Source organism: Papio anubis, chromosome 2 (assembly GCF_008728515.1).
Source record: "Papio anubis isolate 15944 chromosome 2, Panubis1.0, whole genome shotgun sequence".
NCBI lineage: Eukaryota > Metazoa > Chordata > Mammalia > Primates > Cercopithecidae > Papio > Papio anubis.
The window spans coordinates 171,409,949-171,437,825 of NC_044977.1; the positions used below are offsets into that span (position 1 = coordinate 171,409,949).

At 40.1% G+C, this 27,877-nt stretch overlaps 1 protein-coding gene and 1 pseudogene across 1 annotated transcript in view; both read left to right on the forward strand.

Annotated features, from left to right (window-relative positions):
- RARB (retinoic acid receptor beta) overlaps window positions 1–27,877 on the forward strand; it is a 771,255-nt gene that overhangs the window by 471,565 nt on the left and 271,813 nt on the right. The window lies entirely within an intron of this gene.
- Window positions 15,696–26,756, forward strand: LOC101011373 (annotated as a pseudogene).

Here is a 27,877-nt window from a genome sequence, read left to right on the forward strand (position 1 = left end):
AGAGTCTCACCATGTTGCCCAGGCTGGTCTCAAACTCTTGCACTCAAGCAATCCTCCCTCCTTGGCCTCCCAAATTGCTGGGATTACAGGCATGAGCCACCACACCTGGCCCACCTCACTCCTAAATGAAATTTGAAATTATGAATGAAAGTAACCACAGTATTACAAGCAGTGCCTGTGATTTTTTAATATCACATTTAATTTTAAGTTGCAATATTTCAATTTTTTAAAAAGACAGTTATTTTTTAAAGTTTTTAAAAGACCATAAAATTGGTTTTCTTTATAATCCTGTATGTTTTATTTTAGGAACATTATTCTGATAAGAAGTTTACAACCCTCATCAGCCTACTAAAAGGTCTGTGGCACCAAAAAAAAAAAAATTTTTCAGAGATTCTCCTGTAGGAAGTTAAAGACTAGAAAATAGTAATTTCTTCATCTTTCCTGTTCGAGAATAATTTGCCTTTGCCCTCTTGCAACTGACTGTAGAAAAGTCAAATAATTGCATAAGAATCTACCTGAACAGTTTGCTTCCTATGTCTAATTGCCATGCCATATAATTACAACTATGCATAGCATTAAATATGTGTCAAATTGATTTTTAAAATTCATTTGATTCGATTTCAACACCAAGCTCTGTTCATTTAAGCATAGTCTTCAGAGTTTATACCTTCATCAGATATGGTTGAGGAGTAGATGATATCACATGAAATAATTTGAGAACCACTGCTCTAAATTTAACCTGTGTTTCTGTTATCACTGCTGCTGTGTGTCTGATAAACACTCTCTTATATAACAAAACATGACAGTTTTCTACAAAATGTCCTTGCATTATAATTTGTTCAGCACAAATGCATAACTCCTCAATGTGGAAAAATGATTAAGATGCTGTAAAATGTGGCACAATGTCTAGATCTTGTCTTTGTGGAGGAAGAAGAGTGACTATGTGCTGAACAATAATTTTTCACAATGTGTAAGACTCTTGGTCTAACCATTAACAGAGACAATCTAGTCTCTGAATCATTAACTTCAAATTCTAGAAGAAAGAATATGACTGTCTACTTTGGATATCCTTCTTGATCCATTGAAGAGGCACAGGGACAGGGTCTCACGGTACAAATAGTTCTGCAGGGACCTTTGCAGGCAGAGGGCAGTTTTCTGAGAAGAACAGAAAGAACCAAAGCTTTCTGTAACAGGATCATAAAGGCTTAAAAAGGAGAGACCATAATAGTTACTCAGAGAAGCTAGGACTGTATGTATCTCCACTGTTTGAATCACTTTTAGCTGCTGCTATAATAAAATACAAACCATCGGCCAGGCACGGTGGCTCACGCCTGTAATCCTACCACTTTGGGAGGCCGAGGCGGGCAGATTGCCTGAGCTCAGGAGTCTGTGACCAGCCTGGGCAACATGGTGAAACCCCATCTCTACTAAAATACGAAAAAAAAAAAAATTAGCTGGCCATGGTGGCGGGTACCTGTAATCCCAGCTACCCGGGAGGCTAAGGCAGGAGAATTGCTTGAACCCAGGAGGCAGAGGTTTCAGTGAGCCAAGATTGCACCACTGCACTCCAGCCTGAGCTACAGAGCAAGACTCCACCTCAAAAAAATAAATAAATAAATAAATAAATCTGATTTACAATGGTTTGACTTAGATTTTTCAACTTTACAATGAGTTTATTGGGAGGTAACCTCATTGTGAGTTGAGAAACATTTGGATTTATGGCAGTTTGACTTAATTTTTTTTTTTTTTTTACTTTATGATGTGTTTATCAGGGTATTAAAGGAATTTTTCACTTCTGTTTTATTTATGATAGTTTTAACTTACTATGGTTTTATCAGGACGTAACCTCATTATAAGTTGAGGAGCATCTGTACTACAGTCTGAATACCAATGGGGTTAGTCTTCCTCAGCTACCTGGGGACTCTCAATTTTGTGCATATCTTCTGTGCGAGGATCCTCCCTTGCATGTCTTGGGCTGTTATAGACTGATGTTGAGGCAGCCCTAGGGCACTGTTGGCTCGAGCTTTTATAGGAGGTACAGAGTTACTCACAGCTCTGTGCTGGTGATATAATCATGGCTACCTTCTCCTTATAACCATAAGGTCCTGTATGTTCCTCCATTTCTATTTAGTGCATTCATATTGTGTTGTAGAATGTGGATATGTACTTGTTAATTATATCTCTTATTTCTGCATTTTGTATGGAGATGGGCCTGGGCATTAATTTTGGCAGGTGTTCCATCTACCATCTTAAACTGGAAATCTAGCAGAGCTTTAGAACACTGAGGATTCTAGAAGCAGGACTTAAAGTGCTAGTCTTGACAAGAACAAAGACCCTGTGCTCCTGTCCCTAACATCTGAGGTTCTTGCGGTGGCAGTTTCGATTACTTACGGCTTCAGCCCCAGTGGAAGGTGGCACCAATATCACATCTGAGAAAGTATCTTTGGCATAGGTGCCAGACCATTGGTATCAGTACTGGGGTCATGGTGCTAGAGACACACCTTCAGTAGCCCCACAAATAGCAGAGGCCCAAGTAATTGTCACTACTAAAGGGGACCTAGCAGGAGAAAAGGACAATGGCCCACAGGAGTGAAATCAGTTGACACAGATGAGAAACTAACAGCAAAACCATAGCAAGTCCTCACACTAAGTTCACATTAATGCCAAGAAGAATAGATAAAAGTGAGTCATAATCACAATGAGATACCACTTTATACTCACTACCATGACTAAAACCAAAAAGTCAGACAATAACAGGTGTTAGCAAGGATAAGGAGAATTTGGAAGCCTCCTATATTGCTAGTGAAATTATAAAATGTGGCAATAGCTTTGAAAAACAGTCTGGCATTTCTCAAAAGGTTAAGCAAAGATTAAGCTTATAAACCAGCAATTCCACTCCTAGGATATACTCAAAGGAATTGAAAACATGTCACACAAAACCTAGAATGTGAAAGTTCTTGCAGCATTATTCATTATTGTAAATAACCCAAATATTCAACTGATGAGTGGATAAACAAATGTGCTATATCCACAAAATGAAATATTATTCAGTCATAAAAAATGAAGTGCCAATACATGTTACAACATGGATAAACCCTGAATACATTATGATGAGTAAAAGAAGCCAGTCACAAAGGCCGTATATTGTATGATCCCATTTAGATGCAATATTCAGAATAGGTAAATATGACAGAAAGTAGATTAGTAGCTTCCAGGGGCTAGGGACAAGGGACAATGGGGAGTGACTGTTAATGGGCATGGGGTTTCCTTGGGAGATGATGAAAATGTTTCAAGATTAGATAGTGGTGATATTTGCACACCTTTGTGAACAGACTTAAAACCACCGAGTAGTATACTATAAAAGGGTGAATTTCATGTTGTTGTGAATTGTATCTCAAGCCATTTTTTAAAAAACCTCCACCAAAGCTGGGCTGTGCCCCCATGGAAATCATACAAGGTCCTGTGAGTATGATTCCATTTATCCACCCTTATGTGGATTGGATGTTAAAGTGCTGTTCCCCATTTGTCACAGAATTTGTGTGTATGTAAGAGAAAGGGAGATAAATTGCTTTTTTAGTATTTTTCTTTACATATAAGCTTCTTTATTTCTAAGGGAGCTAGACTAGACAATAATCTGAATGACAAGCTCATTGCTCTCTTTAGAATGTTCTGACCCTTGATGGCCGTCAGAGCCTGAATGTATTCCCTTATTTCCTTGAGTTCTTTCTCAGTAGGCTCCTTGGTCCTTTATATAGACAACCTCTTGACATGCTCAGCAGGTCCAGCCTCAAAGCCTATATTATATTCTGAAGAACTTTTGGGAGGTATTATTGTCTCCACTCACAGGTGAGAAAACCCAAGTCAGAGAGACTGTGACCCAAGAAGCAAAGAAAACTGATGCTGATTTTATCCTCCCAAGTTTGCCAAGCCCCTTTAATCTGATTCTTCAAGTGCTTTTAACAGTGAACTCCTGTTGACTGCATTTGCCACAGGACTTTCTGCTTAGTAATGACTGCAATTAAGCTAGGACATAATATTTGACAACAATAGCAGAGCTGAGCTCCCATTAATTTTTTTGAGCTAGTCCAAGGACTAAGTGAAGCGAAAGGCCGTGACTGACTGAGTGCCAAAATGAAGACCCATGTCCCCTCTGACGTTAGCTGAATGTCTCTCTAATCTCCTGGGATCTTTTGCTGGGCAGATACCAGTAGACATTTGCCACATGGTTGAAACCTCATTGAGAAAAAACGATTTCTTTTCTGCATGGCACTGTTCATAAGCTCTCTTCCCTCAATAAATGTGTGTGTTATTTAGTTGCTCAGGTTTCCTTCTTTGTGAAACTGGGGGACAATAACAACTTACCACAATCACTGGCGGCATTTCAGTAAAGCCACTTTGAGTTCCATAGAGCCACAACCAGCCTGGCAGCATGTTTTTATTTTATTTTGCTTGGTCTGGGTTTGTTTCTTAATTGCAAATTGCAAAGTCCAGGGTTCAAAGATGAAATGTGACCGTGGGTGGCCCACAGGTTTAATGAGGCTTGTGAATATGGCCAGATCATATCCAATATACTCCTGAGGCTTGGTGATGCCTGCTATGAAAAAGGACACTGAACAGCCCCAAAGTTCTAGAAAAAATGGAAAACATAGTGGATCCTCCTAGACCCATCTTGACTTTAGTAGTATGAGTACATGCACACCTTTTCTTTGCTAACCTTAAAAATAAATATATATGCACAGATGATAGCTGAACCCAAAACCCAAGCATCCAGACTTCCATTCCATCACTACACAGAACTGTCTGGCAGATAGTCAAGGCCTTCTGCATCCCAGCTGTACTGGGCTCCTCTAACCTTATTTTCAGTGCTTCCTAAGAAGACTTCTTTATTCAGTTCTGCTCATCTCCTCTTTCTTTGGCATTAAACATTTGCTCCATTTCCACATCTTTTTCCCCTTCTGCTTAGAATGCCCTGTAAGATCCCCTCTACTTGCTGATGATCCCAAATCTTACCACCTCTATGACATGTCTGCCATAACTGCTATGCCTAGTATTGCCCTCTTAGATGGTCTGTTTCCTCACTCTTCAACTTGTCTCTATCTTCACTCTTTCAGACTTTTTCATCAACCTTGATCAATTCTAGCTGGTGAGCCCACATTTGGAATAATCTTTGACTCTTTTCTCCTCTCATGCCCAAAATCTAATCCTTCCACAACTCTTTGGGCTTTATCTTTAAAGTCATCCAGAATCTAACCACTGATTCCTACTTCCACCACTACTGCCCTAGTCCACGTACCATTTGATTTCACCTGGGTTATTACAGTAGTCAGTTAATTAGTTTCTTTGCTTCCGCTCTTGTCCTTATAGACTGACCTCTGCCCAGTAACTGAGTGATCCTTTTACAATGCAAGTCCAGTCATGTCCCTCCCTATTCAAAGCTCTCTAATGGCCTTTAGAAGAACACCTGGTCTCACCAGCTTCTGCCATGACACAATAACAATTTAGACTTAATCCAGTGGTATTTTTATTTATAATAATGATTGCATTTGACAAGTGTTTACCCTACAAGAGACATTGTTCTAAGCCTTTGACATATTCAGGGTTGCTGTACCCTACAGCTGACGTTACAGTTCAGAAACTGAGATACAAAGAGGCCAGGAGACTTTCACAGTGTGCACAACCAGAACTAGGACTCGAACCATGAGAGAGCCCATACTCTACACCACTGCCCCCTCCTGCCTCTGGACGGTAGGATGCACTGAGATGTGCTGCCACCTGCATAATTATACCTTCATTTCAATTTGAAACACTTCAATAAGGAGCCCAGTACTCTATTTATTTTATTCTGTTTGCAAATGTATCAGTGTGTGAGTTTAACTGTAGGAGGAGAGATTTCAAGGAAGGAAAAAGAGAAAAAGACTGGAGCCTGCATTAATTAGGTAAACCCACGTCCTCAGACAGTAGTGCCCCAGAGCCAAGCTGGAAGCCAAGAAATTTGTTTTAAAAATATGACATCTCCCAAGCTGAAGATTACGTCAAATATATGGTGATATACCACCCAAAAGGCAAAAGCCACAGTTTGCTTGTTTCAAAGCTTATTTTTAAATGGCTTGGCTGCTTCTCAGAGCCGTACCACAAGCAACAGGCTGCAGTTTCTATGCAAGGGTTGAAAAGTTGTCTTGAGAACATGAATTGTGGTCTTGCCCAGAGGCTCTGAACCTTTAGTAGAATCACCCCAACCCCACAGATGTCAGGCAGGCCAGCCAGGCAGCTGGCTGTCATATCTGTCACACCTGAGCCGTGGTGTCCACAGCTCTCCTACCTAGTGGGGGAGATATTGCATTTGTTGAATAGCAGAGAGAGCTTGGGCTTCAACAAAAATTTCCTCAAAAAGAATAAAATGTCACACAGTGGTATAAAAAATAAGGAAAAGGGTCCTTGGGTGTTATATTAGTGGTGTAACTCGAGATTGAAGAGTAAAGTGTAACAGAGTGGTTATTTGAAACATATAAACATTCAGATGATGAATGTTTGCAGCCTCTTCAGTTGTTTCTGCTACTTAAGAAAGACACTATCTAATTTGCCATATAGAGAGCTTCAGTGGAGCTGTAAGTATTTGGGGGAAAGAGTTTGGTAGTGTTAACCTGGCCTGTCCTCTGCTGTATTATAAACAGTTGTTATCTGAAACAATTGAGAACACAGGGAATAAAAAGACCCAATTATGCACCAGGAAGTCCAGTGCCCCATTTTTGGAGAAGGAAAGTGACAGGGCATTGAGTTTCATTGATTGGGTCTCCGTGGCAGGCCAGCTGCCCCCCAGGAAGGCCTGGTATTCCTGTCCTCTCCGTGAACCTGCCTGAAAGGGATATAGGAGTTATTGGGTAATCAGGACTTGTCAGCACCTCGGTTATGCAGGATGGTTCAATCCGATAATGTGAATGGAACCTGTAATAGGGCTGATGAAAAGCACTCCAGTTTCAAAAGGGCCTTGAATGATTTTTTGTTCATTTTCTGTTTACATGTAATGTGTTATTGATGTCATTACCTTATAATACGGCAGCTTGTTTCATAGAAAAACCAGGAATTATTCATTCTTTAAAAAAAAAAAAAAAGACTTAGAAGAAAAAGAAGAAAGAAGGAAAGAAAGAAACCCTGTTACGTGAGGAAAATTGCATTCGAATGCTGCAACTGAAACATATTGATTTTCTGGCACTAGACTTTTTAGATTAAAAATGCCAATGCTAAATCCTTTCATGACCTATAGTTCATATGAAGTTCGCATGTCATTTACTATTATTCTGGGGTAAAAAAAAAGCTGAATCTTTAATGAAAACATGGTTGGAAAGAATGTCTGCCGTTTCCACAATTTGCATACCATTATAATAATGCCTGATTATGAGCTAAACATGCTGAGAGTGGGATGGGTTGAACATTTCTTTTACTTCAAATCAGAAGTCATTTGTCTATTTGAATTGTCTGCTTGGCTTGGCTCCATCCTTGGTGGGAGTCATGGCTGTGCACTCTTTTCATTGTCCAGGCTTGTTAGGGTTGGTGCATTAAGCTCCCCATGCTAAGATAGATACATTCCTTCACATTCTACTAGTGCCAGAGATTTATGTATGTCTGGTCTTACTGTAGTCTAGAAAACACTCATGATACCAGTTAGCTATTTATCCAAATTAGTTAAAAATTGTAATATAGATCAGGCGCAATGACTCATGCCTGTAATCCCTCAGGATGAGGCAGGCGGATCAATAGAGAACCGGAGTTCAAGACCAGCCTGGACAACATAGTAAACATATGTGAAACCCCATGTCTACTAAAAATACAAAAAAGTACCTGGGTGTGGTGGTACACACCTGTAATCTCAGCTGCCCGGGAAGCTGAGGCACAAGAATCGCTGGAACCTAGGAGGCGGAGATTGCAGTGAACTGAGATCGTACTACCACACTCCAGCTTTTGAGACAGAATGAAACTCTGTCTCAAAAAAAAAAAAATCTGTAATATGGCCATGTAAGTTCTTGGCATAGTGTTGATATGATTGCATGATTACTGCCAATCTCAAAAGTCCCTTAGCCAACACACAAATTCCTCAATGGCATCTCTGGTCACAGTTTTTGGTTTCCAACAGTGAGCCAGGTTTGAAAGTTATGCAAAAATATCTTCATTTCCTCTTTTGTATTTTCAAGCTATTATCACAAATACTTGTGCTTTGATCAGAGCTTTCTGTACCCCCTGCTAAGCCAGGAATTATTTAGTTTCTTTGTCGTTGGACAGAGATGAGTAGGTCCTATATAACATTTTGGCCTCTGTCACTAGAATGAGGACGAGGCACTCAGAGGGTGTAGATTTCTTAGATAAGCAGCTTCTCTAGCTAGAATCTTTCTCAGTGTCTGTAGCAGGGGGTTGCAAACTAAGGTCCACAAACTAAATGCTACCCCAAACCTGCTTTTATAAATAAAGTTTTATTGGAACACAATCATGTTCATTTGTTTACATATTATCTATGACTGGTTTTATACTACAGCAGCAGGGTTGAGTAGTTGCAATAGAGACCATATGGCCAGCAAAGCCTAAAATATTGACTATCTGGCCCTTTACAGAAAAAGTTGGCTAATCCCTGCCCTGTAGGATTGTGTTCCTCTAAAACGTTCTCCTAAATTATGGTGCCCACGAGTAGGTACAGCTGTAGGTCCAGCAGTGAGTGCAAGAGTAGATACCATGGAACTTAAAATCATGTGTTTGAGTGAGATGGAATCTTAGAAATCACCTCGTCTTAATTTCCACATGGCCGATGTTTGATTACCACAATAATCTTTTTGCTATTGGGGAACCTTTCAAGTCTCCAAACATGCCATTCTGTATTTTGATAGTTCTGTAAGGAGCTCTTCCTAGTATCAAGTACAAATCTATCTCCTTGTAAGTTCTTTCCCTTGGTCATACTCCTATGCTTTGCCGGCATACGGACAAGGATGAGTGCTCTTCAACACAACAATCATTCAACTATTAAAAGCTATTATCATTTTCTCCCTGAGTGTTTTTTGTTTTGTTTTGTTTTTGTTTTTGAGACAGTCTTGCTCTCTTGCCCAGGCTGGAGTGCAGTGGTGTGATCTCGGCTTACTGCAACCACCGCCTCCCAGGTTCAAGTGATTGTCGTGCCTCAGCCTCCTGAGTAGGTGGGAACGCATCACCACGCCCAGCTAATTTTTGTATTTTTAGCAGAGACGGGGTTTCACCATGTTGGCCAGGCTGGTCTTGAACTCCTGACCTCAAATGATCCACCTGCCTTGGCCTCCCAAAGTGCTGGGATTACAGGCATGAGCCACTGCACCCAGCCTCTGTGAGTATTTTCTAATTCAAGTTAAATATTCCAATTTACTTTCTTTGTTCCTCTTGTGGCAGAATATTGAGCTCTTTAGCAATCCAGTCATGTTCCTCTGTTTGCACTAATCCCTCACTAGGCACTAACATGATATCCCAGATGTGGTTCTACCAATGTGGAGTTAGGCAGAATTATCACCTCCATCATTCTAGAAGTTATATTTCTGTTAATGTAACCTAAAATTTAATTCACCTTTGGGGAAACCGCATCACTGTTGATTCAGACTCTCCATGAAATCAACCAAAACCCCTTTGTTGATCTGTAGAAAAGTACCTTGCTGATTTTCCTAACTTTCTCTTTTTTCCTGTCCCCAGTCATTTCTGCCTGCATTGTGCCACTATTCTATTTTTTTTTTTTTTTTAGACAGAGTCTTGCTCTGTTGCTCAGGCTGGAGTGCAGTGGCGTGATCTTGGCTCACTACAAGTTCCGCCTCCCGGGTTCACGCCATTCTCCTGCCTCAGCCTCCCAAGTAGCTGGGACTACAGGCGCCCGCCACCATGCCTGGCTAATTTTTTGTATTTTTAGCAGAGATGGGGTTTCACCGTGTTAGGATGGTGTCGATCTCCTGACCTGGTGATCCACCCGCCTTGGCCTCCCAAAGTGCTAGGATTAGAGGCATGAGCCACTGCGCCCAGCCTCATAATTGCTTCTTACCTGAGAAGTAATGAAACAGATGTCTCGAATTCCCTTGTACATTACCTACACACATGAAGGATGGCTTCTTCCAGACTGTTTATTCTTCTTCAACCTACTTGATGGCTTTAAAGAAACTAAAGGCACTGAAGGCAAAGATTCTTCATGAAAGTTGCAAAGGCTGCTCTACAGGTATTTATTGCCCCTTCCCCTGTTAGCAGCATGGTAGGATTGCCCTTGCTGGCCCCTTATGGTTGAACAGGCCATGCGATGAAGTCTGACCTGTGAATTCGGAGTGAAAATGATGTGTGTAGCTTCCAGGCCAACCATTTGTCTGCACATTTAAAACCCTCCAGTGCTCTTTCTCTTTGGCATTGTGACCAGCAGCACTCAAGATGGTGGCTGTTTTGCTAGTCTGGGTCTCATCGTAAGGTGAGATGGAGCAGAGTTTCCTGCTAACTCATGGTGGATATGGAGCATGAGTGAGAAATAGTTCTTCATTTTTATAAGTGGCTGAAGTTTGAGCATTGTTTTTGCAACACAGCCTCGTCTGTATGACTGATACTCAGATTTTCTAGGCACTCGTTCATTCAACATTAGGTCAATATATTTTGGTACCTAGTATGTGAAAAGCATTCAGAGTTATCACAATGAACAAAAGTCTCTACCCTTGTGGAAATAGGGGGTTTGGACATTTCGTGTAGTAACCACATGAGACCTGGACCTCTCCAGATACCGTGTAGCAGACAAAATGCAGTATGTTCAGAGTGTTTCTTCAGATACGTGATTGTCCATGAACACTTTAGAAAGAGTCTAGGCTGGCCGGGCGCTGTGGCTCAAGCCCGTAATCCCAGCACTTTGGGAGGCCAAGGCGGGTGGATCACGCAGGTCAGAGGAGATCGAGACTATCCTGGCTAACATGGTGAAACCCCGCCTCAATAAAGGCACCAGCTGGCGTGGTGGCGGTTTCTGTAGTCTCAGCTACTTGGGAGGCTTGAGCGGAGAATGGCGGAACCCGGAGGCTGAGCTTGCAGTGAGCCGAGATCACGCCACTGCACTCCAGCCTGGGAGCACAGCGAGACCCGCCTCAACAAAATAAAATAATAAAAAAAAAGAGTCTAGGCTGAGAGCGGGAATGCCAGGGTTTAAGTGCTACTTTTACCACTCATCTACTGCGTGACTATGGGCTGACAACCACGTGACTATGGGCTGACAACCATCCCTGTCTGGGCTACCATTTTCTTTACCCCTCTCTATTCACACATGATTCCACTCTACCATCTGTGCCAGTGGTTGTTCAACAGCCCCTTGAATGTTTTTCGAAACAGCATGTACAGCACTTCCTCAGGCAGTGCCTATGTCAGTGTTTTTACTCTGAAGCACTTAGGTTCTGGAAGCCATGAGATATAGCCAGAATTTGCATGTAAATAAATTTGTTACTCAGTTTATATTCTATACCAATCACTGCCTTGAACTGCACACTCCGGAAATTAAAGGCGATGTATACATAATGGCCCTGAAACTTCAAGTCCAATGGAACAGATGAGACTGCCACTTAGGTACAAGGATACAACATTTGATGCTAAACTGTGGGTCAAGGTCAGAAGAAAAGAAGTTTAGGAGGGGATTAGCGCAATCAGGGAAGGCTTCATAGAGGGTGTTGGGTTTTTTCCAAGCCTTGAAGATCTTTAGATTCTAAGTAGGGGGCAGGCATAAAGGAGAGGCATATCACACAGGACGGCCACCTCAAGAAGGGGAAAGAGAGGATGCACGTGGCATATTTGTGAAAACAGAATTGAGTCCCAGCTGCAAGTACAAAGAATGGGAGTGAAGACCAGATTCTGAACCGCCCTGTGTGGACAATTATTAGAAGAGTCCACTGGTACAAATTTTAAAAGATACGGCACTAGCCATCCATACTGTTTGGGTCGGTACTAAAGGATATCTTCATTTCCTCCTCATAGAGGCCTCCTGTAGCTAAAAAAGAGCTTTGCAAATCTGGACCTTTTCCTTTTGTCTCATATTCTCTGTTTATAGTTTTTATTTAATTAACAAAAGCTATACTATCAAATATGTAGATGTTCCCCCTAAACATTTCCCATTGGTGGCAGATAGTGCCAGATCAGTATTCACGGCGGGGTAGCCGAGGGCTTCCACAAGGGAAGCAGGGTGAGGTTTATGCCTGTCTTTGCTCTGTAACAAAATGTTCGGAGAAGGGAAACATGGAAAGGAATATCATTGCCAAATGGGTTCCATTCTTCATATAAGTGATGGCTTTATTTTGCCTTTCAATAAGAATGGCTTTCCCCAGGGCACATATGGTACATAGACAGTTCAGGCTCGTGAGACAAACTCAAAAAACGCAAGGAATGACAGTGGGGGATGTGGATACTCACACTCAAGCTCTGCCTGCTGGTTGACCTCCTAAGAAATTCTGCCTCCTTGTTCAAGTCAGTTACCCTGAAATCTCCATACAAAAGTTCAAGTGAAACACAACTCATTAATGTTGTACTTGGTTAGAAAAAGAAAAAAAGGAAAAAAAAGTATGTAAAAAAATAAATGCTTGTGTTCAAAATATGGGTTCTTTGGGGGAGATGAGTTGTTTCCTGTGGTGTTTAGGGAAGTGGTTAATGAACTTATTGACTACAAGGCAATCATTTTTGAAATGCCAAGGATGATGGGGGTAGAATCAGACACGGAAGAAAAATTAATGTGTTATTTTCTATAAACGGAAAGGAGGAATTTGGGGTAATTACTTTTCTGAAAATTAAGGTTATCATTAAAAGTAATATACTGACTTTTCTGTAGATTTTGATAGCTTTCGAAACACATTCATACTCATTGTTTCATTTGATTCTCAAAACAACCCCAGGAGATAGGCAGAGTGGATTTTTTTTTTTTTTTTTTTCATTTTCCAGATAAAGACCTAAGATTTTGAGAAGTTAAAGGACTCAGGATTATATCGCTAATAAGCGGTATGTCAGGATTGAAAATTCAGACCTTCCTACTCAACTCTGGTCAAGTACAGAGGAAAAGTAAAGGCTGGGAGTTAAAAGTGGGTTTGTAAAATGCGATTAATTGAAGTATAATTTAGTGAGTGAGAGCTCTCTCTGGAGCAGAAATTGCAAATAGAAGCCTGAGGTAATCATCTAGCAGCAGATGAGCTTGTACAATTGTGGCCCAAACAATAGTCACAAAGTTTTTTCAATTGTTAAAAACATTTAAAAATCGGGACATTTCATAATAAAAATCTAGATTTCTAACCTCTCTTTTACAATCTGCATAGATGGCCCCACTGGGGAACATTCCCATGCAGCCACAGCCAGGAGGAACTTGGGAGCAGCTGTCCTTCTTAGATGGACATGAGCTCTCTGGTTCGCCTCAATCTCGCCACTCCCTGTTGCCGCCAGTCCTGGTGACCAATGGTCTGTTGATATTTTTCATCACACTGTACTGCTGCTTTTCTCCACCCATCTGTATCACACCCTGGATTCTAGAGGCATTTGAATTTGTGTCTTCAAGTCTGGAGGCAGCATCCAGGCTCTATCCATTTCTAGCTAATTTGAATGTGGGCAGATTGCTTTCCAAGTCAAGGCTTCCATTTCTGTTTCCATTCTATAAAATAGGGATGATGGTGGTGGAATGTAGTGGATATCTGTTTGTTGTTTTTGTTTTTGTTTTCCCAGCATTAATCCTTTCCTTGGATGTTCCCCTCTTATGGGAATAAGAAGACCCACTTGTTTTTTCTCTAGGATGAGTGACCCTGGCTACTCCAATCAAATGTAGATAAACCAGACTTAGAATTAAGAGTTAGTGACCCAAACAGACATGCATGTGTGGTTCGGTTTGCAAGATCTACATCAGGTTTCTAGAGACAGCCCTGGCAGATGCGTCAGTGGTTGATACCATTCAAAATTCATTATCAGTACATTGGTGGCTTGAACTGGAATGCTTATGCCTAATGTAGGAAGTAAGTAGGTTTCCCCAACTCCCTGGTATGATGTCAGCGATTATCTCTGGTTGTGAAACTTCTTCGTCTGGTTCCCTGGACCTTCCAGAGATTTTGCAAGCTCTTTAATATACTGTAGTGCTTGTCTTTTACTAACTGGCTCCCAGATCTCTTCTCCACCTTTCTCCTATTCTACTCTGTGTTGCTTTAGGTAACTGTAAAATTCATTTCCTAAGCTCCTGTGTCAGCAGGTTTATAGGATCTAAAGTTTATGCAATTTGGGGGCTGTCTTTAGTCATAATACAAAATTATACATACGAAATTATGTACAAAAGGGAATATTTATTTCCTAGGAGAAAAAAATAACAGTCCAGGCGTGGTGGTTCACACCTGTAATTCTAGCACTTTGGGAGGTCCAGGCAGAAAGATCGCTTGAGCCCAGGAGTTCACGACCAGCCTGGGCAACATAGTGAGACCTCATCTCTACAAAAAAGAAAAAAAAAAATAGCTAGGTGTGATGGTATGCATCTGTAGTCTCAGATACTTGGGAGGCTGAGGCAGGAGGATCCCTGGAGCCCAGGAGTTGGAGGTTGCAATGAGATATGATCACGCCACTGTACTCTAGCCTGGGTGACACAGCCAGACTCTTTCTCCAAAAAAAAAAAAAAATATATATATATATATATATATATATATTAAAATCGCAAAACATTACAAATCTTAAAAATTTACTCAGAATTTTAAAAATCAAGAACAAATTAAAAAGCTGGAAAAATAAGGTCTTATTTTATTAACTGTTGAGATATATCTCATAATTTTTTCCTAGAATTTTTAGCTTCATCTTTGTTTCTTTTTATAACAATAATTTTCTATAGGAAAAGCAGAAATATAATTGTCTTTCCTCAGTATGCTAATTGGAATTTACTTTTTTATTACTGACAATTTAGAAAAGTTCCCATTCATAACATTGTTAATCTTACATAAATTGTAGGGATCATTGTCAATTGTAGGAAAACCTCTATCAAGTTGTTTTCACAGGAGAGCTGTAAGATTTTAAGATAGTTTAAGTTTCTTGTGTTGCAACCAATGAGTCTGTCATCAGTTTCTTGGGGTTGAGACATCTGAGGTGAATGCCAGGTAAAATGGCACAATGGGTGTGTGTATATTACTACAATCCATTCTAACACCAAGACATCAACAAAAACCTTTTTTTTCACCTATCTGAGTGTCTGGTGGAGTATTTCTTTTTTATATTTTCATTTTTTAATTTTTTAAAATACTTTCCACTTTTATTTTAGACTCAGGTGGGTACATGTGCAGGTTTGTTACATGGGCATATTGTGTAATGCTGAGGTTTGGGGTATAATTGATCTTATCACCCAGGTAGTGAGCATAGTACCCAACAATTTTTCACTCCTTCTCCGCCTCCCTCCTCCCCTCTCTTGTGGTCCCCAGTGACTATTGCTTCCATCTTTATGTCCACGAGTACTCAGTGTTCAACTCCCACTTATGAGAACATGGATGCAACTGGAGGCCATCATCCTAAGCAAATGAACACAGGAACAGAAAACCAAATAATGGCTTCCAGCTGCATCCATGTTGCTGCAAAGGGCATTATTTTGTTATTTTTAATGTCTGTGTAGTATTCCATGGTGGTGTGTAGGTACCACATTTTCTTTATCCACTTGGTGGGCATTTAAAATTCATGCTGGATGTGGAGAAATTCTTAAGCGTATGGGGCAGTTCTATGTCTACAGGCTCTCTGGTATTCCCAGGCTTCACACAGTGAGTGGTATTAGTAGCCCTCAATTCTTACGTCAGCTACAACCAATGGTTTAAATCTACACAGAAAAAAAACTGTGAACCATATACACATATCCCACTAGACAGAAACTAAATGAATCCCCAGCTCAACTCCCCCTAATCAGTCCCTAGATAGGGGCGTACTTGAGAAGTATAATGCAGGGGATATCAAAGTACAAAAAGAAAGTACTTGTAACTATTTAAATTAAAATACTATACTTTTTCAAACTGTATACATATGACCATGTACACAGTTTGCTAGCACCCCTCCCAGGTCTTAGAAGGAGTGTGCACAGTGAGTGGCTCAGAAGCTTGAGACTCCCTAACTTCCCTCTCAATCCACTTATCCTTTTACCTGATTTGGCCAAAAGGAAGCACTGGCAAGAGATGGAAGGCTCCTGGCTTTTTGGATGAGACCATTTACCTCTCCAGCCTAGGATGCATAGTGCCTCCTGCCTCTGGTAATCTTTTTTTGAGACAGTCTTGCTCTGCCGCCCAGACTGGAGTGCAGTGCCGCAATCTCAGCTCACTGCACCTCTGCTTCCCGGGTTCAAGCAATTCTCATGTCTCAGCCTCTAGAGTATCTGGGATTATAGGCATGCACCACCTTGCCCAGCTAATTTATTTTTTATTTTTAATAGAGAGGGGGTTTCACTATGTTACCCAGGCTGGTCTCAAACTCCTGACCTCAAGGGTTCTGCCCGCCTCAGCCTCCCAAAGTGCTGAGATTACAGGCATGAGCCACCGCACCTGACCTACATTAATCTATCATCATACCATTTCGTTTTCAGATTGTCCAAAATATTTGTAACTACTTTCCACATTAAATTTATTCTATCAGTCACCTAGATCTACTAGACTGGACTCTGTTTTATATTTGTTTTTTGATCAAATAATATGCTCAGAAATATTTTTATATTTCTAAATTTGGCCTAAAGATTTTGTACAGATAGATGTCTATTGTCTACATAAACTTTTTTTATGAGGCACCCTATTGAGCCCATAGGTTGATCTGAGGACCATTGTATCTATATATCTTTATTATTTATTTATGTAATTTTTATTCCATCTATCTAGAGGTAGGGCATATAATTTTTCTCCATAATTGACAGAGCATGCCAAAGGTGACATATGGTATTAGAGGAAAGCCTTAATTATGGGTGAGCACAAACCACAACCCTCTAAAACACAAGATAAAATAAACACATACAATAGGGCCAAGTTATTAAAAATGGTACAAAGTGGAATCTGTAAATATTTTAAGCCAAGTCATCTGGTAGCATTAAGGCAAGAAACAGAAAATGAAATTTTATTTAATTTGGAAAAGCATGCCTGGGGGAAATAATGTATAATTCAGATATATCTGAAAAAGAGCAAAGCCAGGATGATACTGATGCTGAAAGAGAATTTAGAAGAGTAGAGACAACAGATTTGGTGTTCGCATCGTCATCAGATGGCAACAATATTTTACGGGCATAAATTAGACAGCAAACTGATTAGAGAACAGCACATTTGGTATTAGCAGTTGACAGTAAAAGGAAAAGACGAAGCAGTATAGACTGGATTGCAAGGGACTGACAAATATGACAATGACGAGATTTTCTAGTTCTTTAACTTTTTTGTCCCTTTTTGCATTGGAGACATTTTAATAAATGGAACCGATGACTATAAAGGACAGAGAAAATGATTCAAGTCCTAAAATTTGAGAAGGAACTCTAAGAAACTATCCAGTTAACCCTCTCATTGTACCGATGAAGAAGTGAGGGTTAGACAGAATAAATTATTCACCCCAGGTCATTTAGCCAACCAACATCCTCTGTTTCCCCTCAGGATTTGGTTTATGTATAAATTTATAATTCTATAAATGTTGACTGAGGGAAATCTTATAACTAACTGTTAAGTATTTGATTATCATAAATGATGTAAAAGAATACAACATTTTTGCATCGATAAAAGGAATAATGTTATCATAGAAAATATCTTATTACAAGTGTTAGGTGCCTTGTCTTGTTTTTTGTGTTCTTGGTGCCTGCCTTGTGTCTGGCACAGAGAAGGCATTAAATAAGTAGGATAGTCACTAAATGGATCATTGGCTGATGACTAGGTGGTTGGATGAAAGGGAGGGAGGAAGGAGGGGAGGTAGGAAGGGAAAGTAGGTGAATGAGGACTTACAAATGGGAAATGTAAATCTGTTCCCTAATTTCCTGAGGAAGAATTAACTATACCAGCTCTGGGTCATGCTATCTCAAACTGAACACAGAAACAAACACATATTTTAATCTTGAACAGCAAGGACTTCATATCCGGCAATATAATATATCCGGCTAGTCTCATTTCATGATCATATCTCAAAGACCTGAGATTGCCGAGTGAGCTATTTAGCAGTGTAAATAACATGAGTAGTAACTATTTACCTAAAATTACAAAGACCTCACTATCCATGATTAAGTGGAGGGATGCCAAATTAGTGAAGAATCTGAATTATAGGACACAGTTTTATTGCTTTTAGATACATATAGGAAATGGGACTAGGCTAATATTATCTAAGAGATCATTTGAGAAAATAATTTTCATTAATTGATAAGAATTTATAATTATCATCTCAACTATTAGTAAAAGAATGCCTCCTACAAACTTAAGGCTATTTTGCAATGCTTCTCTGGTATAAAAACATTATCGGGGTACCTCTTTTACGCTACGAATCACATATGCAAACCTTTTTCTTCACACCACCCAGCCTGTCTGAATTTTCACAAATGCAGAATTAGTAGAATTAGTCTGAATTGATGAAGCCTTCCCAGACACTGCAGTTGCTGGAAACAACAGGCATCCTGTTGAATAGTTAACTAGAGATTTTGAACATGTGTTACTTAGAAAAAGTTTCAATTGAGCATGAGTTCCTCCAGCAAAATGTGTCTGTCTCACGGATAGTGTAATCATCTAGTACATTTTTTAAATGAATGAACAGAAAATTAAAGGAAGGTCTGCCATTTCTTTTTCTCTTTCCTCCCTCTTTATGTATAGCTGAGTTCAGTCACCATCAGCACTAAATTCCATTCAGAGTTCACCGCCATCACGATAGCTAGTGCAGTTTTAGGTTAAGCATATTTTATCCATAAATTGCTATATTTGGTTCTCGAGTTATTATTGCAGTTCCTTGGGGTACATTTAAATCCACCTTATTGTAATAGATTATGGAATATAGTGGCTAATGTGTCTAATGTAAAATAAATGACTATAATGATTTATGATGCGACACTTCAATTTTATTGAACATAAGGATCATTGTACTAAAATGGATGGTGTATTGCTGGTTTAGCATAAAATACTGAATAACATATTCAAGAAAATGAATGGCTTGGCCAGTTCATAATATTCTACCCCTTCAGCTGAGAGGTCTTTAATAAGCAAGAGTGTCATTACACTTGGAAATGTATGTGTAGGTAATCCATTATCTAGAACAATGACAGGGATCTGCTCAAGTCCTTATTAAAGAAGGAAATCTTTAGGAGAAAATGTAGACTTCTTTGGTCTTCTGGAAAGAATGATTTTCACCCAGCCACATAGCCACTATAATAGTGCTTAGCAGAATTGTAAGTGGCCTTCACATTTAAAAATTATCACCCTGAAACTCTCTGATGACCTGCGAGACAGAAGGGAATTTCAGAAAGGTTTTGATTTTTTCAGCATTGTCATCGGACAATATCCTTAATGTCCTTTTCTCTGTGTCAATGAACAAACCTTTTATTTTAACTCTTGTAGTGCCCAGCATAGATAGTAACTCATGCTCTGTCTTGCCCCGGGACTCCATGTTTATGTTTGATCACTGAGTAATTAGATTTAAGAAGACCTAATTTAGCCATTAATTCTTATTAACTATAATATTAAAGATGATTTTCAATAATACATTGGACCAATTTATTTGTGTTCTCAGACCTGGGGAGATGAAAGAAAATTCTTATATGGCAAATGATGTGTTTAGATTAATGGTGAAGTTTTATCCTCTGAAAAGTGGGGGAACATGAGGAATAAGGGAAGTGACATGCATGTTTTCTCACCCTCTTATCCTGGTGATCCTGAGAGTCTGCCATCAAACCCTCAGGTCCTCCTGGGATACAGTTTAATGGCATAGACAATGCCCACATAATAACTAAATCCTTGTGGGAGTATCTTAATAGCATCCATTTCATTCCCTGGAAAGATAACTAGTTTCCCTTCTGTGGAATGGCCATGTTGAGACAGGGTGAGGGAGTTTGAGTATTTTGAATCTGACAGCTGCATTATAGGTAAGACTGTCATCAATTCCATTACCCATTTCCCTTCTCAACACATTCTTAGTTTATGCCTGTTCTCCATCCCTGGTCCCAGACAATCTCATCTGACCAACCAAAATTAAAGAGCTGTCAGGTACCATAAAAACCCACGAATGAGGGTCTTTTCCTCACAGGCCTAAGAATTCCATTCAACATGATTGCATGCATGCATGGCAGTTTTGACTTTTTTCTCCTGAATAACAGAGCTCACCACTGCCTGAGAAGACACAGGTCGTGATGAGAAAGTGATCTGATGATGAAGTAAACCCTGTATTTGTAGAATTAAGGAGTTTTACCATCCAGAAAAGAGAGATGTTCACAGTGGATTCTGTACTGTGTTAGTTGTAGATGGACATTTATTGATTCAGGATATACTCTTAGATCACTTCTTTTCATTCTTTTGAAAAAGTGATCTAGCCTAGAACTGTTCATTAGAAAAGTAACTAGCACTATCTCAGTGTCACAGTTTAATTTGAGTGGTCAAAAGTTTGCCATAAATCAGTCTGTTTCTGGAACAGTGGGGATGTTTTCTCTGTAATAAAGATCATCTTTTTTTTTTTTTTTCTTATTTTTGCTAATGGATGTTTTGCCTTTGGATCTCTTGATGCATCAATCTAGACAAAGGCAAGCGCTGCTAAGGAACTTCTGATCCCGGAAGTCACTCCAACCTCTACATCCCCACACCCACTTCCTAATCTTTACGATTCCTTTCCACAACAAATTCTGTGCAGTCATTGAACATTGCCAGGATGTTTTCAGAAAGAATATTAGGGCATTTTCTTTTTTTCCTATTACCTTCCTTATCTTTCCTCAAAATATTATAGTAAATTAAAATGACTCGTAAGGTCTTATCACCATTCCATAAGATATTACTTTCTCCGTAGGAGTACTCTCACACCAGCTTCAGTTTGAAACTATGGCTGATCATCCTTGGAACTGATCCATGGTATTTGCAGAAAAGGAGCTTTCCAGGGCCAGGACATACAACTGAAAATTTGGCCAATAAAAAGCCTGTCTGCTCTGACACCATTACTAGTTCATCAGTCCCTGACCCAGGATTTCCAACATTTTTCCCTTCTGCCATTTCCTTGCATTTTACTTTGTTCCTCATGTCAAATATTTAATTTATTGCTTCTAAATGCTAAGTCTCACTTCTAGCACCAAAGTGATATTTAGAATCTAGACTTCTATTTATGTGAATTCGTAGGTAGAATTATTGATGTTAACATACCTCTCAAAAAAGTGCTAAAGGAGCTTTTTGTGAAACCTGAGATTTACTTTTTGTTGTTGTTTTTGACCAGAGATATGATTTGGCTTCTTTTCCAGTGAACTCAACTCCTGCTTCCTTCAGTCTTGTAGCATATAGTCAAACCCCAGGTAATGCCTCAATGTTAATCAGTTAATCCCTTAAAAATACTTTGATTTATGGAGCAGAGGATAGAACCTGGGAAATTTTGAGGTATCCACCCAACATTGATATTTAAACATGCTCATTCTTTATATCCTTCAAATTACAGGTCCTGTAAGTCCATCAAAGGAACTTTGGGTTTCCCTTTGGGAGCACTGTTTTTCCAAGTGGTATAACCCCAGTGTGGAAATCTGTGTTTAACAAGCAGACCTTTTTCAGTATGAGGCACAGTAAGTTTAGGATAAGCTTAGAAACCATCAGGGTTGTTGAGTACAACTATTCCTGAGTTAAACAGGACAAATGACCCATTACAAGTTACGTGTGATGCATTCAGACTTTGGGAACTTGACCAGAATGTCTGAAGTATACAGGGAAAAACGATGATCATTTACTTGGATGGAGTGGTTAGGTACTGCTTCCACCAAGCTAGAGGTAACTGAATATTGGTGTAATACACTGTCTTTTTTGTTGACCAAAAAAGTTAAAGTATCTACAGGAAAATTTAACAGAGACCAAAATAAAATTTTTAAATTGTGCTATCAGGTTGGGTACAGCGGTTCACACCTGTAATCCCAGCACTTTCGGAGGCCGAGGTGGGCCAATAACCTGAGGATAGGTGTTCGAGACCAACCTGGCCAACATGGCAAAACCCCGTCTCTACTAAAAATACAGAAATTAGCCAGGAGTGGTGGTGGGTGCCTGTAATCCCAGCTACTCGGGAGGCTGAGGCAGGAGAATCACTTGAATCCAGGAGGCAAAGGTTGCAGCGAGCCGAGATCGTGCTACTGCACCCCAGCCTGGGTGACAGAGTGGGACTCCATCTCAAAAAATAAATTTAAAAAAAATTGCACTGTCAGCCATTTAAGTCTTGAATCAATGCAAAGACACCTTGCTCTTTGGTAGAGAGCTCAGTGTTGTGAAGTTGTAACTTCTCCCCAGAAGAAGCTGTGAATTCAATGTGATGTTCTCTAAAATTTAAAAAAAAAAAAAAAAAAAAAAAAAAAAAAAGATTATTTGGGGAATTTGTGGAGGCAGGCAGTAGAAGGATGGATGCTAATTGATGTGATGATTCTTAAGTTCATCTGAAAAAATTAAAAGATAATAGTTGAAGGAAAAAGTTTGTAGAAAAAAAAAAGACAGAAGGAAAGACCACTTTTCCATGAAATAAAATGCATTATAAGCAATAGCAATCAAAACAATGAGTTACTGGAGTAGCAAGATGAATAGTGCAGCACTGGTTCTGGAAGTATTCCCAAATACATATGGAAATTCAGTATAAGAGGTGGGTATTGAAATGAGTGATGAGAACATATACTATTTAATAAATGTTGTGGGGGAAAGCAAGCTTCCTACCTCATTGCTTCCCACAAAATAAACCTCAGATATGCCATAGAGGGATAAATGATTGGGATGAAGAAAAAGTTGACACTGCAAAGTTCTAAAAGAAATATGGGTCTATTTTATACTTAGGGAGAGAGGACCTTTTTAGGAGTGACATGAAATGCAAGAGCTAGAAAGTGAAATATTGATTTGACCACAAAACAAAAGTAAGTTCTCATCAAAAGTCAAAAGACAAACAAGCTAACACAAGATATTTGCAATACATACTACTATTTCAAAGATCTGATTTTCTTACTGGCCAAGTACATTCATTTATACATCAGTATACATATTGGCACATGTATATAAATACATATATGCCATTTTAATTTCTCCAACTAGATCCCTAATACTTTTGTGCTCTGGAAGGATACAAACAAAATTTTTTACTATGACTTTGGGACAATCTTTGAATTAATATAATTTTAAAATCATATTTTTATAATGGCATAAGCATGTATTGTATAAACATAAAGTAAAATTTGTTGATACTGTGTTTAACTTGTAATGGCCCATAATTCAATGGTTCTTAGTCTTTTCGAAGACAAAGACTCCTTTAAACATCAGAAGCTGTGGCCCCGATCCTCTGAGAAGTGCACATAAGTGTAGATACCCAAAATTCAGTGTGAGTTGGAAATCCCTGCTCTAAATAGTTCTAAAGAGAGTTGGTCAGTGTTCTATTGCTATATAACAAACCAACCCCAAACTTAGTTGCTTAAAACAAAAACCATTCTATTGCTCATGATTCTGTGGGTCAAATACTTAGGCAAGACTCAGCAGGTCCAGTTTGTCCGGGCTTCATGTGGGGTTGTCTGCACATTGCTGGGGTCAGAGGATCCAAAAGGGCCTCACCTACATGTTTGGGGCCCTGGTCCTGTCTGTTGGCAGGGGTGCCTCAGTGCTCCTCCATTGACCTCTCTCCAACAGAATAGCCTGGGCTCAAGGCAAAAACATGGAGGCTCAAGGCAAAAACAGAAGCCATGTGATCTCTGAAGCTCTGGGCCCAGCCAACACACAGCATCACTTTCACCACATTCTGTTAGTCAAAGCAAACCACAGGGTCAGACAAGATTGAGGGGAAATAGACCCAAAGTAGGAGGAATGGCACAGCCACATTACAAAAGGACATGTGGGATAAGAGCGATTGCTGTGGTCATTATTAAAGAACAACCTACCACAATAGAATTATCTGAAAATGTGCCACTTTTAGCAACAGATGAATTTGTCCATTTGCGCCCTAACATTCATACACAACAAAACATAGTAATCTAAGAGTGGCTGTACACTATAATAGTAGTCTACTTAATTTAAATTCCCAAGGATTTTCTTTTAACTTATTCAAAATCTTCCAAAATGAAAACTATGAACGCATACCTGGAATGGGAAAGTAGATGCCATAACTTTGGCTTGTATATTGCATCCATTTTTATATGAAATATTTTCCATAACTTAGCTCTAGTTTAGGAACTCTTCAGAAAACCCACACTGTCCTAGATAATGAAGGGCCACACATTTTTATGGTGGACCTCTATGCCCACACCAAGATGAAGAGCTGGAGAAAAAAACATAAACCACAAACCTAAAATGGATGAATATAGGGATAAGATTTAGAAATTAAACTAAATTTATGATTTCAAAACCCAAGAAGACTTCCAGTTAAGTGTGTTCAGCTTAACTACAAGTTTATCTCCCTTCTTAAACACCATTCACATTCTAGTACCTTAATATTAAATGACAATAGGCAATCAAGGATCACTAAGCACATGAAGAAAGCCTCTGCTAAACTAGAAAGAAAAAGTAAACAAACAAACGATGACACTCAAGGAAGCAGAGCTAAGAAAGGAAATGGAAGAAAATCATGAAAATCATTGATTTCTAGTCTTGGATAAATTAGAAGATACTGTGTACTATTAAAGAGCAGGTTCAGGGCCGGACACAGTGGCTCACACCTGTAATCCCAGCACTTTGGGAAGCCGAGGCAGGCAGATCACGAGGTCAGGAGATAGAGACCATCCTAGCGAACACGGTGAAACCCCGTCTATACTAAAAATACAAAAAAATTAGCTGGGCGTGGTGGCAGGTGCCTGTAGTCCCAGCTACTCGGGAGGCTGAGACAGGAGAAGGGCGTGAACCCGGGAGGTGGAGCTTGCAATGGGCCAATATTGCACCACTGCACTCCAGCCTGGGCAACGGAGCAAGACTCCATCTCAAAAAATAAAATAAAATATTTTTTAAAAAAATAAAGAGCAGGTCCAATCAGAGCTCCTCCTCTCTGGCTCTCTTTGCCATCTCTTTTTGACTTCTGGAAATGTAGCTTCCTGAGTGTCTGTCTGATGGCATCACCAAGGTATCCAATGACATGAAGGTGCACAAGTTGTTGACACCAGAGGAGGTGAAGAAGCTCAGGAAGGTGGTACTCTTCTTCCTGAGTGAGGACAAGAACTCATCCTCAAGAAAGGCAAGCAGATGTTGATGGGTGATGTCAGTCAGACTGTCAATGGCCTCTCCACCACCTCTCTCAAGATGCTGCCAGACAAAGACTGCCACAATGCCGTCTATGATGCAAACTGTGAGACCAAGGAGAGCAAGAAGGAGGACCTGGTGTTCCGCTTCTGGGCCTGAGTCTGCACCCCTTAAGAGCAAAATGATCTATGCCAACTCCAAGGACACTATCAAGAAAAAGTTGACAGGGATCAAGCATGAATTACAAGCAAACTGCTACGCGAAAGTCAAGAACAACTGCACCTTGGCAGAGAAGCTGGGAGGCAGTGCCATCATCTCCCTGGAGGGAAAGCTTTTGTGAGCCCCCTTCCTGGAACATCTGGAAGCCCCAGACCTGCCCACAGGGGTTGCAGGCTGCTGTGTTCCTAACAGACAGGAAGGGACTGGAGAATCTCAGCAGAGGGAGAGTAATCCTTTCACCCCAGTTGCCAAACAGCTCCCCACCAAGCCCTGCTTTTTCCTCTCCCTTCCATCCCTGACAGTTCTAGCCTTCCCAAATTACTTTTGATCTTCTGATTCCTCTTGGGTTGAAGTGTTAACAGAAAGGAGTCCTGATCCACACCTCAAGAGAGGGTTCTTAGATCTCATGAAAGAAAGAATTTAGGGCGAGTCCACAGAGTAAAGTGAAAGTAAATTTATTAGAGAAATAAAGAAACAAAAGAATGACTGCTCTATAGGCAGAGCAGTGCCATGGGCTGCTTGACAAAGGATACTTAGTTATTTCTTGATTATATGCTAAGTAAGGGGTGGCTTGTTCGTGAGTTTTCTGGGAAAGAGGCAGGCAATTCCCAGAACTGAGGATCCCTTCCCCTTTTAAACCATATAGGATAACTTCCTGATGTTGCCATGGCATTTGTAAACTGTCAGGGTGCTGGTGGGAGTGTCTCTTAGCATGCTAATATATTATAATTAGCGTTTAATGAGCAGTGAAGACAACCAGAGGTCATTTTCACGGCCATCTTGGTTTTGGTGGGTTTTGGCTGGCTTCTTTGCCACAACCTGTTTTATCAGCAAGGTGTTCGTGGCCTGTACCTTGTGCTGAGCTCCTATCTCATCCTGTGACTTAGAATGCCTAACCTCCTGGGAATGCAGCCTAGGAGCTCTCAGACTTATTTTACTCAGTCCTTGTTTTGGATGGAGTCGATCTGGCTCAAATGCTCTGACAGAAACAGACCACGTACCCCGCAGGCACTTCAGTTTGGGGGGAGGGTATTTTTTAATAAAACCCCAACTCCTCACCTATTCCTTATCCTTCCTCTGCTGCCAACTTCTAATTGCAGTGCTTACTCATGCTTGTCTGTGAGTTGTGTGTATAAATGGAAAATTATGGGATGAGCCCTCCCCATGCTACTGGTTCTTCTCCCTTTTTTCCTGGTCACGGCCACTCATGGAAGCAGGACCAGTAGGGGACCTTCAGTTTAGGGGTGGTGGGGGGAAGCAGAAAACAAAGTGGTGGGGCGAGGGGAAGAAAGAACTTTTGGAAATAAAGATAAAATTACCCAAGTGAAACAAGTTGTTAAATGCAAATTTTCTTATGTACTCAGTTTTAGCTAAGTCCAAGACCAACAGATTCCAAATCACCTGTTGAGACCATGCGAGAGAAAGTGAGGCTGACTTTACATCCCCTTTCATCACCTACCTGAAGCACATATGAAAGAAGATAAGGTGATTTATTGAGGAAGGCTGGTCATGAGAATTTCTTAAAGACAGTTACCAGTGTGTTCTTTGCTGCTTATCTCCCCCTGGGAAAGTAAGGGGATTGCCCCCTCTACCCCAGAAGTGAAGTGAGTTGACTTTTAGAGAAATACTCAAGGATATTACCGTATATCTCCCTAAAATTCTGAGGGGCAGTGTGATTGATATCCAACTGGACCTGCTAAAGTCAAAAGTGGGAGTGAGGCTGTCTGGAGTTGCCCCTAACTGTAGAACAAAGAGAAAGGGCTGCAGTGAAGGCTTGCTGCATCTCACTGATAGTTGGACAAAGGTTTATACTTCCTGAAGGTTGCATGTGGAAAGGAACAGAAATTGAGCCATCCTGAAATGGACCCCTGGAAAGACAAGATGTCCCCAGTTGTCTATTAAGACAATTGTCTAATTTAGACGATTTGTAATACCTGAAAATCGCCCAAGTTCCTTTCATGGGTAGAGAAAAAAATTCAAAATAATATGGTTGACAGGCTATGGTATTTAAAAATACATTAAATAAATTCTTTTCATGATTTACACCTTAAAAGTCCAACTGTTTTTTAGCAAACTAGTTACCTTTGTAGTTTCATCATTCTTTAGCATCTCCCTAGTGGATCTGTTGGCACCTTTTGTTGTCAGTCCCTGGAATCTCCCCTGAAACATTGAGACAATCAGAAAAGTCACAATGAGCATCCTTTGACAGAAAGGAAGATATTTAATAGGTAGGCTGGATGACAACATCAAGACACTCTCACAAAATGTAGGATAAAAAGACACAGGGATTATAAAATTAGGAGGGAGCAGGCAAGAGAGATTTAGATCAG